Here is a 16,644-nt window from a genome sequence, read left to right as displayed (position 1 = left end):
GTTTTACTTCTCTAGAGAAACTTACTAAGACACAGTATTCCCAATTTGCCAGAAGAAAAGGACAGGATGTTTGATAAAGGAGAGTGTCAGTGAAAATGAGGGAAATCCACATTGACACATGGCCAAAACAATGAACTCAATCATATGAACAATCATGAACATGGAGCAGGATTGGGCAATATTTTGTTATGTTATACATGGGGTCACCATGATTTGTAGCTGACTCAACAGCAACTAACAACATTTCCAGTTTATGAATGAGAAAACGAAGACCTAAAGAGATTAAGTAAACATGTGCCACAATATGGTTAGCCTATAGATAAGAAGTTGCTCTCCTCCTATTTGCTTGTGGTGACTGAGCTTCTGTTCATGTTATCTATTAAATGACAAAACAGTTGCAACAAATCTTAAACTAACACAAGGAGAGTTAAATGTCTTGGAAAGTAGTAGCTGATGAGAGTCGTTATCTCATTTTCAGCTGAGGGCTGTCCATCCCCAGGTGGATGCTTCTTTTAAGTTGAAAATCAATCACAACACTGAACTATTTTGTCAAGTTAGAGAGGAATAAAAGATGTCAATCTGAAATCTATGAGTCCCCTGGTTCTATTACAACCTTGGGCTGCATTGCAGAAAGAAATACACCACAGTCTAGAGGATTCCATCAAAAGACACATCCATCTTGATTGGGTATAACAGTTTATGATCACCACAAAATTTTGCAGTTTGTTTTTTGGCTTAAATTATTAAGACAATTCTAGTTTCCTCTTCCTTTTGCTGGTGTAGACACTCTAGGAGAGAGTGAAAACACATGTTCTGTATATGGATTGCCATGGATAATTTATACCATGAGCAAAAGTTAGCACTTTGAAATGTGAGTTCAGTTAACTTCATTAAAGGTTGCTTTTTGATTGTTGAGGGAGAGGAGGGATTTCAAAAGCTAAAAAGATTGAGTGAATGGAGTATGACACTGATTCAATTACAAATGTGATGCAACATAAACCATATTAAACATTTAAGGTCTAAGTCACTCTAAGCAATATCAAATACTGTCTGAGAATGTGAGCAAATTCCCTAATTATTAAGGTTTTGCCCTCAAATGAGAATAGAAGAATTCACCAAGAGGAAAATACCCTGTAATCATGCAACATATGACCACTATACATTATATTTTCTGTAAGTGATTTTGGAGATGGAGGGGTATAAGGTACTCAGTGCTTAGGGGTTGTCAGGGGTGTAGACTAAATTAGTGATGCTGTCAGAGGGAGTGATACCAAAATGACAGTCTATAAAAACTTTTACAGTATTTAATTTATTTTTAATTAAAATAATATTTATTATTTATTATTTTTCATAAAAAATATCCATGTAGTCAGTTATAACAGCAAAAACGTTTTTCATAAGCCTAGCTTATATATATCCATATACTTAACAGGCTAAAACTCTATGCTATTTTCTTTTTGAAGTTTCTAATGCTTTGCACTCAGAGCTGCCATTATTTCCTGCTTAAAATGATGCTTCAAATCATGTGGTTTTGTGATCAGCAAGTGCTGCTGTTCTTTTTTGTCACTGGCAGTGTTTTCATAATCACTGATTTTGTCATATTTTCTGGTGTTTTAGCTACAGTGTTCTGGTAATTAGTATTTGTGAGCCTGTATCAATAACTTTTTTGAGATAGAAGTAGTACCTAAATGAAAAGGAGAAAAATAAAAAAAAGGCTTCCAAAAAAAGAGTCTTCCAATCAGTTACTAATAATGCTGTAATTAATAATGTAATTCACTGTAGAAAGATTTTACAAAATGATTATATTGTTAATATTAATGTAATCTAAGAAATATTACATTTAAGCAATTTGCAACTATACTTATCACATATTATTGTATGATGAAAATTGATAATAAATATGACTAAATATTCTTTACACTCTGATATGAGAGAAGGTCCATATTGGGGGGAGGGGGTGACACCACTGCTAGTGACACCATTGAAGGTATGTGAATGAGGACTCTGGACAACTTGCCTCCTTTATTGAATATGATGAGAATAATTTGCCCGTTGTCAACAAATGCTGTGATTTTAAATATCCTATGAGGAATGACTCTGTTTTATTGTTTATCCAAAGTGTGGACTCCCTCTGAAAATTTTATACAACATGTCATTCAAGCAGATGAAAAATGCACTCTGTGAGTGCTAGTTGCACCTTCTTTGTAAACAATAACTTTCATAAGCAGAAAACTGTACAAATATTTGTTCTGCTTTCGGCCCTAAGAAGCCTTGACTGTGTAAGCAAATTATCAGCTAGACATAGAGTTCTCTCAAAGCAAATGGAAATACAGGACTAATCGCCTGAAAGAAATACCACAGCCTAGTGCAAAATCTCTGAGGTTCTTTCTATGTTATTTACACAAATGGATCAAGTGATTTTAGAATTAAAATGAGAACACCAGCAGTCTTGCATGACTTTGGAGAGGTGCTTCCTCACTAATGTTTTAGAAAATAAATGATGCTGGGACCATATGAGATAGTGAGTAGCATAATATAATGAGAGTTTGGTTTAAAGAGGGTGAATCTAAACAATTCCATCAGGAATTCCACAATGTCTTATTGTGGCCAACAAGGAACATTTTTATCTTTAGATATGAATTGTCACAAATTATTATTTATTCCAACTTGCTGAATGAAATCACCTTAAACCATGATTCAGATATAAAGAAATCCAGAATCTGGCATAAGCTATCGGACTCTTCCAGATAAGACATTTGCATAAAGCAAAGAAAAAGTCTGTAATAGTGAATAACTCTCACACCAAAGTAGCTGTTGATCTTCATGTCAAAAGGACAGACAACTCTGAGAAGATAGGGCCTGGAGGGAGAAAAGTAGGAGCTGTGGTGGCACAGTGCCTAAGGCACTTGAGTGCTAATCAGAAAGTTGGTGGTTCAAACCCACTAGCCACTCCAGAAGGAAGATAGGGCAATCTACTCCCATAAAGATTTATTGCTTCAGCAATCAGTCCTAGGACATGATGGACCTCAAGACCAGAAGAACTAGATGCTTGACTTCTAATGCCAACCACTCAGGAAAGGATCAAAACTGGAGATCCTGGATAAAGTGGGAGGAAAAGTGAGGAACAAAATCCAAAAACACAATAATGACCAGAATTACTGGTCGGATGAAGTCTGGTGAGACCCCCAATACTATGGCCCTGGGATACATTTTGGACCTGGAATAAAACTGACTCCCAGGGTCTGGTTCTCAGTCCAATTGTAAACAAGATGTACACGCAGACCACTCAACCCAGGATAATGCACCCAAATACTCTATGGAGATGCATCCCTTGGAGCAATTGACCACGGGGCACCAGAGGGACAGGACACACAGGAGTGCATAACTGTGAGGGGCATGGGGATGGGGGAATTACTGGGCAGGGAGGGGAGGAGATTCGGTTCAGGTTGGGGATAGTAATTGGGGAGTGAAATTAAATGTACACGAAATGTTGAATGTAAAACAAACTCGACTTTGTAAACTTGCACCTAAAGCACACACACACACACAAAAGATTTATTGCTTCAGAAACCCAATGAAAGTCTATGAGTCAGAATCAACTCCATAGCAGTGGAGTGGGAGAAAAGTAGATAAGCCAAAAAATTGTTTAGATGTTTTAATGAAACACTTTTTCAATGAGTGTTTCATTTAATCACAAAATAATTGTTGTTGCTATTGTTAGGTACTGCTTAGTCACTTCCAAACCCATATCACCCTGTGTACAACAGAAGGAAACACTGCCTGGACTTCTGTCATCCTCGTAATAATTACTATGTTTGAGCCCATTCTTGCAACCACTGTATCAATCCATCTTTTTGAGGATATTCCTTTTTTTTTCAACCAAGTATGATGTCCTCCTCCAGGGACAGATCCCTCTTGATAACATGTGTGAAGTACGTAAGATGAAGTTTCACCATCCTCACTTCTAAGGAGCATTTTGGCTGCACTTCTTCCAGGACAGATTTATTCTTTCTTCTGGCAGTCCATGGTATATTCAGTATTTTTCCCCAACACTATAATTTAAAGACATCAATTCTTTGGTCCTCCTTATTCATTGTCTAGTTTTCACATGCAGATGAGGCAATTGAAAATACCATGCTTGCATCAATTGTACCTTAGTCCTCAAAGTGACATCTTTTTTTTTTTTTTTAACACTTTAAAGAGGTCTTTTGCAGCAGATTTGCATAATGCAATACATCGTTTGATTTCTTGGCTGCTGCTTCTATGGGTGTTGAATGTGGATCCAAGTAAGATGAAATCCTTGACAGTGACAATCTTTTATCTTTTCATCATGATTTTGCCTATTGGTCCAATTATGAAGATTTTGCATATATTTAATGCCTTATAATTGATAATGATCATGATACGTGGTAATTCAAGTTCTGAGTATACTCAATTAGCCAAAACCCATGAGTTTTCACTGACTCATTGATTCATACAATACTCATTGAGTGCCTTCTTGGTACGAATTGTGTTCCCCAAAGATATGTGTTGTATATCCTAACCTCTATGCCTGTGGCTATAATCCCATACAAGAATGGGTTGTCTAGTGTTATGTTAGTGAGATATGTAGGAGTCAATCTCCTACAAAATGTAAAATGAACACATTAAGAAGCAGAGATGGGGGATGAGAGATGCCAAGCCACATGAAGATCCACCAGGAGCAGAAGCTAAGAAAGACAAGGTACAGTGCAGTGAATTGCTTGGTGTGGTCCTTCTAGCCATTGTCTTCCATTTTATGATGTATGGTAAATCCTAGTCTCTATGTCTGTTTCAAGTGAGATGTATCTTGAGTCCTGTCTAGCTGGAGGATGTGACTCAAGTCACCATCCTTAGCTTCCTTGAGGGTATATATGTGAATATTCTGGGAAAGTTCTCTCTCTTGCTCCGGTCCTGCATTTGGTTTGTCATCATCTCATCCCTGGGCTTGAGGCAGCAGCTGGTCATCTGACCAACCAATTTGGATTCATTAGCCATTCATCTGCCCCTGCAACCTTGTGAGTTGGAGATATCCTCCAGACCTACCCACAGACTTGGGACTTGCTAGCCTGCTGGCCTCCCAGCTGCCACCACCACAATGTGAGCCATTTCTGTAGGAGTTCATGAGTTCTGTGAGATGTTACAGCAAAATAAGGAATCCTAAGACAAGAGGAAAAGTACTAAGGCAAGGAGGAGGAATTGATGTCAGAGGTGATGGAGTGCCACAGCAGGTTGGAAAAGTTGGACATTTGGGACATCTTTCACCAATTCCTCATAAGGCCCACCCTTTCACTGATCCTTCTGAAAGAAATTATTCAAGCACAAGGACCTTCCCCAAGGGTAGACAGAGAGCAAGAAAGCCTTCCCCTAGTCCAGCACCCTGAATTCAGAATTCTGGCATCCTAAACTGTGAGATGCTTTTGAGTTGTGTTGCTGGTGAACAATGCTGAAGATACGTATGGACTGCTGAAAGAACTTCCTAGAGGAAGTGCACCCGAAATGCTCCTTGGAAGCAAAAATGGCCAGACTTCGTCTCACCTATTTTGGTCATGTTGTCAAATGGGACCATTCCCTGGAGAAGGATATCATGCTTGGTAGGGTGGAGGGTCGACAAAAGAGGAGGAGGCCTTCAACGAGATGGATTGACATGGTGGCTGCGATGATGGGCTCAAGCATAGCAGGGATCGTGGAGCTGGCGCGAGATGGGGCAGTGTTTTGTTCTGCTGTGCATGGGGTCGCTATGAGTTGGAAATGACTTGATGACACCTAACAACAACAACAACAAACTGTGAGAAAATAAATTCCTGTTTGTTAAAGCCACCCATTTGGGTTTTTTGTGTGTGTTATAGTAGCACTGCATAACCAAGACACTTCTATATATTTATCACTGGCATAGCAATGATTAGGATAAAAATCCTTGCTCTCATGGAGTTTACATTGATCATCTTACTCATCCTAGATAAACCAGAATTTATTGAATTTGAACTTGAATCAATAATTTTTCCATACTTTAATTACTTTTATTTTGGGAGATAAGACATGATAGAGTCTTAAAGACACACTCTACCCAATTCATCTACAAGAGAGATTAGGAAAAAAACAAGTGAAACAGATACAGTTGATGATCCTGTATCTCTGAGCATCAAATGAGAGGATAAAGAATTAGATTGAGCACCAATTGGAGATTGATCAAGAGAGGACAGTGACTGGGGAGAGAGAAGAAGCTGAGGCCAACTAAATATGGCCATTTTGAGACACAGAAAAGATACACAGGTGAGGAGAAATCAATTTAATGGAATCCACACTGGGAGAGAGACACAGTGTGGACATATCATGGTAAGCAGAATACAATCTGGATCTGGGAGAGGAAAGTGTTGGGAAAGGGGTGAATTTCTCAGCAGCACACGAAACAGAATTAGGAGGGAGCCAGTGAAGGGGGATGAAACAACTTATTACTAATGAACACTAGTCATTTAGGTTGAGTGTCTATGTGAAGGAGAAGGCCAGCGAGTGGTGGTTGGAGACACTGGATTCTAGGCGGACCCCTACTTGATTGGGTCTGGACAGGAACTAGATAATTGGCTAGACATCTAGAAATGCACTGGTCCCATGCAAGAATTGCAACTGGAGAAATATTTCTCTACTTTCCCCACCCCACCTTCCTGGTGACCACGGGTATCTATGAATGCCTCCCTGACTACCCCTTCATCTACTCAGTTCCTCAAGCTACCTCCTCTCACCCTCAGCTTCTTACCACACTACACCCAAAGCAGACAAAGTCAGTGTCTCTGGCTCTGCCTGTCTGTGCCTCTGTCATTGACAGGTTTTACTCTCTGTCAGGGGGACATGCACCTGCCAGTCTCCTGCCCACTCCATGGGCACATGTTCCCACAGATCTCACCATAGCCCCCTGATGTTACTGCTGCCAGCTAACCATAACTGCTCTAGCATCTTCCCTGCCTTTTTTCACTTTTCTAATTTTTCTTCCTTTCATTTGCTTATTTCTCCTTCTTTTGTTTTTACCTATCTCTGTTCTCTTCTTCCTCCCCCCCACCTTATTTTACCTGTGTCATCCAAAGGGAGGCAAACATTAATTCTCTACTAGTCAGCCATATCCACTACACCACTCACCTACCACTTCACGCAATGGGATCAAGGATAAATGGTGGACAATGCCTCCTTAATCCACCTACAGCTCCTCTTCATGATCAACAAATGCAGACCCATGCCCACATTCCCACAAGTTACTCCACACAGGTTGGGAGTGTACCAGTACTGCTAAACTGCCAACCAAAGAAGCACATCTCCCTCATCCCCCCAGATATATGAAAAAAAAAGCAGAGTAAAACAAACAAAAGCAAAGAGGTGTAAACAGCCTATGTGCCCACCAACAGATGAGTAGATAACCAAACTATGGTACACACACAATGGAAAACTATGCAACGTTAAAGAATAATGAAGAATCTAAGAAACACCTCACAATGTGGGTGAACTTGGGGGACATAATGCTGACTGAAATAAGTCAATCACAAAAGGACAAATATTGTTTGCATCTATTATTATAAAAAGTCAAGGAAAGGTTAACATACCGAAAGAAATATTCTTTGATGGTTGTCAGGGATGGAAGTGGTGGGAGGAAAAATTACTAAGTAGGTAAGATTCCCACCTCTTGTCTGTCAGTTTGTTGTACTGTGGTGGCTTGCATGTTGTTGTGAGGTTATGCCACAAATATTTCAAATACCAACAGGGTCACCCATGGTGGGCCGATTTCAGCATGGCATCAGGACTGAAGGAAAACTCATTAACAACCTGTGATACACAAATGACACAGCTTTGCTTGCTGAAAGTGAAGATGACTTGAAATACTTGTTGATGAAGATGAAAGACTATAGCCTGCAATACAGATTATACCTCAACATAAAGAAATTGAAACTCCTCACAACTGGACCAATAAGCAGCATTACAATAAATAGAGAAAAGATTGAAGTTGTCAAAGATTTCATATTACTTAGTTCCACAATCAACACCAATGGAAGAAGCAGTCAAGACATCAGATGACATATTGCATTGAGCAAATCTGCTGCAAAAGACCTTTTTCAAGTGCTGAAGGCAAAGATGTCTTTTTGAAGACTGAAGGTTGGGTTATCTACTTCTGTAGTGATACTGCCTCAGAAACCCAAGGAGGGGTTGCTATGAGTTGGGTTCGACTCGACGGCACATAACAACAACAACAAGGTGCAACTAGCCAAGCCATATTTTCAATTGCCTCATATGCATTTAAGAGCTGGACAATGAATAAAAAAGACTGAAGAAAAGATTATGCTTTTTAGTTGTGATGTTGGTGAAGAATACTGAAATACCATGAATTGCCTGGAAGAAGTGCAGCTGGAATTCTCCTTGGAAGCAAGAATGGCCAAACTTTGTCTCACCTACTTTGGTTACATTGTCAAAAGTGAGCACTCTTTGGAGAAGGATATCATGTTGGGTAAACCAGAAGGTCAATGAAAAAGGAAGGCCCTCAATGAAATGGATTGGCAATGTGGCTGCAACAATAGGCTCAGGTATTGCAAGGGTTGTGAGGGTGGCACAGGACTAGGCATTCTGTTATACACAGGGCCTCTATGATTTGGAGCTGACTCGATGGCACCTAACAACAACAACAACAGGTAAGATTCACATATTAATTTTGGTGAAGGGAAATGCAATATACAAAAAAAGAGGGACCAGTACAATAACACTGAAGAAAAGGAAGACAGAAAGAGACGCACAAGGATTACAGACAACAAAGGTAAATGCTATTACATACACAATTCTATGTTATCAGTAACAACAACTATTAATTTGAGTGGATATATAGGTAAACAGGCAAGAGGATCAGGAATGGGTAGGTGAATTGAGCAATGCCCATGACCATATGTAGGTTTGGCAGATGATACTTCTACATATGTATCTGTATGTACTGTAAAAATATCCATATATATATATAGTAGAGCTAACAGGGGGCAATGTTATGAAATCTTAGCCATAATCAGACACCTGGAGGGAGTGAGCTACTGAACCTCTAGGCTTAGGACTATAGCAGCAGGGACATCAAGGTCAATTGACATAACATAGGCCACAAAGACAATGTTTTACATCCTAGTGAATAGTGACTAGGGTCTTACAAGCTTGTGAGTGGCCACCTAAGTTGCACCTGTTGGTCTCTCATCATCCAGAGCAAAGAAGAGTGAGTAAAATCAAAGATATGATGAAACAATTAGTCCAAGGGACTAGAGGACCACCTGAACTTCGGCCTCCATAACCTGAGTCCAGAAGAATTAGACCGTGCTGCCTATCAATGCCAACCACTCTAAAAGGGATCACAATTGGAGAATCTGGATAAAGTGGGAAAAAAATGTGGAACAAAACTCAAAATGATTAAAAAAAAAAAAAAAAGCTAGGCTTACTGATCTTACAGAGACTGGTGGAACCCCTGAGATGATGGCCCTTGGTTACTCTTCAAGCTCAGAATTAAACTTAACCTCTTTGGTTCAACTTTCCACCAAACTATAGACAAATCAATGAAGGGAACAGTAACACCAGGGAAGTATGCACTTCTTAAGAACAACCAACCCTAAGAAATCAAAAGGGCAAGCTTTGCCAAGAGATAAAGCTCAAAAGGTAGGAATGTACATGAAAGAAGGACAAATTTAAATGGTAAAAACAGAGAGGAAATAGGAAGAGTGCTGTTACATTATGTGGATCATAATAAATGTCATAAAAAAAAAAAATGTGAACGGATTGTTGAATGGAAAATCAATTTGCTCTGTAAACTTACACCCAAATCACAATAAAAAAGTAAAACAAAATTAGATGCTTGACTCGAGAAAAAAAAAAAGACATTTTATTTGATAACAATAATTAATATCTCCTTCCTAGGGTGTTGATTAAAAGATGCACCTTTACCTTTATTGTATGTAGGAGCCCTGGTGGCATAGTGCCTAAGGCATTTGACTGCTAACCAGAAGGCTGGTGGTTCAAACCCACCAGCCACTCCTTGGAAGGAAGACTGGGCAATCTACTTCTGTAGTGATACTGCTTCGGAAACCCAAGGAGGGGTTTCTATGAGTCAGATCTGACTCAACGGCAGTGAGTTTTTATTTTATGTGGTGATAAGAAAGAAAAAAAAAAATGCTGCCAGTTAGATGACGGCTTAGTATCAATTGTAAAATGCAACTGAAATCACAGATAAAACGGGAAAGATATGCATATTAGAACCAGTAAAATACAGCATAAAGAATCCAAAGAACTAGCTGTCAATAAAAAGAAAGCACATTCTAAATTAGGCAATCGTTGTAAATCAGTACAGGATATGATCTAGTCTTCAAACATTTTAAATATTAATCAAGACTATCCAAAAAGTGGCCGACAAAATGCCTAAAACTGAATGCAAACTTCTATGAGTTGGGATATGTGAATTTTTATAAGTTCTCTAGCTTTGACCCTGAAAAGTTTATAAATCACTGTTATAAATAGTCACAGCAAATGTTTCTGAAAATATAACATTTTAATCATAGTAAAGCCAGATATATAACACTAAAGGCCAAAGTTGTTGGAAGGGAAATATTAGAATGTTGTGTAACAACAACAACATCAACACTAATAACAACAATGGCTGGTATTTATTGCATGTGCATCGCATATCTGGCATTGTTCTATGTGCTTTTTTATGTATTATCTGATTTAACATGTTTAGGCTGAGGGCAGAAATTATACCCCAAATGGAAGGCATGGAAAAACTTCACTAAACTGTAGCCACAGTGTCTTTCTTTCAGACCCTGGAACACCTCAAACTCACATTCTGCTTTCTTAGAATACTTCAAACTCACATTCTGCTTTGGGGCCATTGTTCATGCTATCTCTTTTAGCTATAATATTCTCCCCAAACCTAACCACATATTTTCAAATCTTAGATCTTTATCCACCACTCATCTGTCAGTTTGTCATACTGTGATGACTTGCGTGTTGCTGTAAGCCTAGAAGTTATGTCATCAGTATTTCAAATACTACCACCTATGTAGACAGGTTTCAATGGAACTTTCAGACTAAGACAGACTGAGAAGAAGGACAGGACCAAGCACCTCTGAAAAAGCTAGTCACTGAAAACTTTATGAAGAACAGTGAAACATTGTCTAATACAGTGCTAGAAGATGACCCCCTCAGATTAGAAGGTACTTGAAATACATCTGGGGAAGAAATGCCACCTCAGAGTAGTCAATCTTAACAATGTGATGGAGTAAAGCATCTAGGGCTTTCACTTGCAGATGGACCATGATTCAAAATAGGAAGAAACAGCTGCAAAAATTCATAATTGGAATGTGGAATGTACTAAGTATGAATCTAGGAAAATTGGAAGTTCTCAAAAATGAAATGGAACACAGAAAGATCAATAGCCTAAGCATTAGTGAGCTGAAATGGACTGGTTTAGGCTATTTTGAATCAGATGATCATATGATCTACAATGCCTGGAATGACAAATTGAAAAGGAATGGCATGTCTTTCATCATTACAAAGAATGTTTCAAGATCTATCCTGAAGTATGATGCTGTCAGTGATAGAATAATATTCATATACCTACAGTGAAGCCTGGTTAATATGACTATTAGTAATATTTACACACCAACCACTAAAGACAAAGATGAAAAAAAAATTGAAGATTTTTACCAACTTCTGAAGTCAGAAATTGACAAAACATGAAATCAAGATGAATTGATTATTACCAGTGATTGGAATGAGAAAGTTGGAAGCAAAGAAATAGCATCAGTAGTTGGAAAATATAGCCTTAGTGATAGAAATAACACCAGAGATCACATGATAGAATTTTGCAAGACCATTGCAAATACCTTTATTCAAAATGTAAATGGCAGCTGTACACATGGACCTCACCAGATGAAATCCACAGAAATCAGATTGACTACATCTGTAGGAAGAGGCAATGGAGAAGCTCAATATCATCAGTCAAAACAAGGTCAGGAGCTGACTAAGAAACAAACCACCAATTGCTCTCATGTAAGTTCAAGGTGAAGTGAAGACAATTAAAACAAGCCCACAGAGCAAAAACATGCCATTGATTATATCCCACCTGAATTTAGAGACCATAATCTGATTAATAGATTTGATGCACTGAACACAAATGACCAGAGACCAAAAGAGCTGTGGGATGACATCAAGAACATCATATGTGAAGAAAGAAAAAGGCTATTAAAAAGACAAGAAAGTAAGAAAAGGCTAAAATGAATGTCAGAAGAGACTCTGAAACTTGTTCTTAAATGGTGAGTAGCTAAAGTAAATGGAAAAAATGATGAAATAAAAGAGCTGAACAGATTTCCAAGGGTGGGTCAAGAAGACAAAGTAAAATTTTAAAATGAAATACGCAAAGATCTAGAGTTAGAAAACCAAAAGCGTAGAATATGCTCAGCATTTCTCAAACTGAAAGAACTGGAGAAAAAATTCAAACCTTGAACCAGAAGGCTGATGGTTCAAACCCACCAGCCCCACCTCAGAAGGAAGGTTGGGCAATCTACTTTTTAGTGATCCTGCCTGGGAAACCCAAGGAGGGGTCTCTGTGAGTCGGATCTGACTCAACAGCAGTGAGTTTGGTTTTTGTTTTTATGGGCAAAATATTGAATGTTGCAGGAAGAATCAAAAGAACATGGAAGGAATACACAAAGTCACTGTACCAAAAAGTGTACAAAAAGTCACTGTAGAAAATTGGTCCACATTCAGCTACTTTAGGAGGTGGCATATGATAAAGAACCAATGGCATTGAAAGAAGTATAAGCTGCACTGAGGGAATTTGGCAAAAAGCAAGGCTCCAGGAATTGACAAAATACCCATTGAGATGTTTTAGTAAATGGATGCAGCACTGGATGTGTTTACTCATTTATGCCAAGAAATTTGGGAGACAACTACCTGGCCAAAGGACTGAAAGAGATCCATATTTGTGCCCATTCCAAAGAAAGGTGATCTAACAGACTGTAGAATTTATCAAACAATATCATTAATGCCACACACAAGTAAAATTTTGCTGAAGATAATTCAAAAATGGTTGCAGCAGTACATTGACAGGAAATTTCCAGAAATTCAAACCAGATTAGAAGAGGATGTGGAATAAGGAATATCATTGCTAATGTCAGATGGAGCTTGGCTGAACGCAAAAAATATCAGAAAGTTGTTCACCTGTGTTTAATTGACTATGCATAGGTATTCAACTGTGTGGATAATAACTAATTATGAGGATAATAACTAATTATGAATAACATTGAGAAGAATGTGAATTCCAGTACACTTAATTGTGCTCATGAGAAACCTGTACATAGACAAAGAGGCAGTTGTTAGAACAGAACAAGGGGATACTGAATGATTTTAAATCAGGAAAGTTGTGCATCAAGGTTTCATCCTTTCACCATATTTATTAATTTTTTACGTTTAGCAAATAATCTGAGAAGCTGGACTATATGAAGAATGTGGCATCAGATTTGGAGGAAGATTCATTATGCAGAAGACACAACTTTTCTTGCTGAAAATGAAGAATATTTGCAGCACTTGCTGATGAATATCAAAGACTATAATCTTTAGTATTGATTACACTTCAATATAAAGACAACAAAAATCCTTACAACTGGACCAATAAGCAACATCACAATAAATGGAGAAAATATTGAAGTTGTCAGAATTTCATTTTACTTAGATCCACAATCAACATCCATGGAAGCAGCAGTCAGGATATCAGACGTCTTACTGCATGGGGCAAATCTGCTGCGTAAGACTCTTTAAAGTGTTAAAGAACAAAGATATTAGCTGTGCCTTACTCAAGCTATGGTATTCTTAATCTCCGCATATATGTATGTGAAAGCTGAACAATGATTAAGGAAGATCTAAGAAGAGGTGATGCCTTTGAATTAAGGTGTTGACAAAGAATACTGAAAATACCATGGACAGCCAGAAGAATCAACAAATCTGTCCTGGAAGAAGTACAGCCAGAATTGTCTTTGGAAGTGAGAATGGACAGACTTTGTGTCACTTACTTTGGTCATGTTGTCAGAACGGACCATTCCCTGGAGAAAGATGTCATGCTTCTGAAAGTAGAGGGCCAGTGAAAAATGGGGAAGACTTTCGATGAGATGGACTGACACAGTGGGTGCCATGACAAGCTCAAACATAGCAAGGATTGTGATATCAGGCAGGACCACACAGTGTTTCATTCTACTGTACGTAGGGTAGCTATGAGTCAGAGTAGACTCAACAGCAACTAACAACAACAACAGATCTTTCTGAGAGCAGCATTCCACTCTATCTAAAGTAGGCCTCTCTGTTTCACTTTCTCATGGAAATGTGTAGTTTTCTTTCATAGTAGTTTGATGTTGTTATTTGGTGCCATTAAGCCAGCTGCAACTAATAGCCCCTTCATGGATAACAGAACAAAACATCCTCTCATCTTGTGCCATCTTCATGATCATTGATATGTTTGAGTGCACGATTGTGGTTACTATGTCAATTGATCTCATTGAGGTTTTCCTTCATTTTTGTTGGTCCTCTAGCAAACATGATGTTCTTTTGAGCAATTGTTCAAATTAATTAATTTGTTTACCTAAAAAAAGCAAGCACTAGCATTCATTTTTTCAAGGAACTCTAGTGATACAGTGGTTAAGGTATTCAGCTACTAACCAAAAGTTCCATGGTTCAAATCCACCAACCACTTCATAGAAGAAACATGAGACAATCTGATTCTGTAAAGATTTACAGCCTTGAAAATCCAGTGGGGGTTGCTATGAATCACAATTGACTCAAGGACAGTGAGTTTGATTTTTTGAGAGCATGTATTCACACTTACTATGTGCTCTGGTAGCATAGTGGCTAAGGCACTTGACTGCTAACCAGAAAGCTGGTGGTTCAAACCCACCAGCCACACCTCGGAAGGAAGATGGGGCAATCTACTTCCATGGGGATACTACCTTGGAAATCCAAGAAAGGGTTTCTATGAGTCGGGTCTGACTTTACAGCACATAACAACAACATATGCAGATAATATTCCATATTATCCATTCCAAAGTAACTCATTTTAGCTTCACAAAAACTTTATGATTTTCTTTCTATTTTATATACAAAAGTATGAGGAGGTGATAAAATATGTAAGGTCACTTGGCTAATAAATGAAAGTGTTGGGATAGGGACCCAGGCAGCCTGACTCCAAAGATCTTACAAGCTTGTTTCATATTTCCTCCACTAAATTGTAAGTTTAATGAGAGCTGAGAAGGTGTCATATTTCTTCATCACGGTATTCTTGGCCCCTAGCACAGAACTTGGTAAGTACACACAGTAGGGCCACTGAATACATTTGTTGAATAAATGAGCATATGCATGAATATGTTCAGAGAAAAAAAAAATGTAATAGGCATCAATGATTTCGATTTCAAAACATTTTAAAGAAAAAGCTTGAAATTCAAAAAATATATCCTTTAAATTTTTCCCTATAAATTAAATTAAAACTGTCATTATTCACTTTAAGTGGCAGACAATTTGGTTTAACTCACAGAAAACCAATTTTCTTTGACAATGTACAGGCTCTGGATTCAATAAAATCTGAAGCTCTGAAGAGTCTGTGAATCTGGTGCTCTGCCAGCCCTGCCCCAACCCAGTTTAATCCACAATCATCCTTGATTCACCTGCCACCTAGGGAAGAAGGTTGTAATGCGATCCTCAAAGATTTATCCCTCAAACCAAGTTATAGCCACAAAAGATCTCACTAATTCCAATATGAATCTCCCATGGGACACCATAAGATGATTTTTTTCTACTAAGATGGCACTGGGGATAAAGAAAAGTAATTCTATCAGTTCTTTAGGTTGTTGGTAATAAATTTCTAGCAGAAGGAACCATTGGATTAAGCAGCCCATATCCCCTCTTCCCAAGTTCCTGCAGCAATGACAACCCTGTCTCCAAGATAAAGGTGGATATAAGCCATTCTTCCATTTTAATTTTTCTAAGGACTTTTTCCACCACCTATCTGTGTTTGTCTTACTATGGTGGCTTGCATGTTACTGTGATGCTGGCAGCTATGCCACCACTATGTCAAATACCAGCAGGGTCATCCCCCATAGATAGGTTTCAGTGACACTTGCAGACTAAGACAGGCTAAGAAAGAAAGTATGGATATTTACTTCTGAATATTAACCAGTTTAAACATTATAGATCACAGCAGAATGCTGTTCAATTCACACGCTTTGGGCATGAGATATAAGTCACTAAAGGAAGACACTTGTTTGCTGAAGAAAAGTACCAATAAGGCATATGAGACTCTTGATGAGATGGACTGACATAATAGCCACAACAATGGACTCAAAATGATAGCAATTGTGAGACTGATGCAGGAGCAGAAAACATTTCAGTCTGTTCTACATAAAGTCACCATTAGCCCCTATTGACCCGATGGCAGCTAACAACAAAATTTCTTTATAGACTCTAAAAAGTCAAAGGCCATTTTCTGATAGCATGTTGTTGCTGGTAATGTGCCGCCAAGTCAGACCCAACTCATAGCGACCACTCCTTGGGTTTCCAAGGCAGTATCACTACAAAAGTAGATTGCCC

This window comes from Orycteropus afer, unplaced genomic scaffold (assembly GCF_000298275.1).
Source record: "Orycteropus afer afer isolate SDZICR_OR568_19922 unplaced genomic scaffold, OryAfe1.0 scaffold00429, whole genome shotgun sequence".
NCBI classification, from domain to species: Eukaryota; Metazoa; Chordata; class Mammalia; order Tubulidentata; family Orycteropodidae; genus Orycteropus; species Orycteropus afer.
This window is presented reverse-complemented; position numbering follows the sequence as displayed.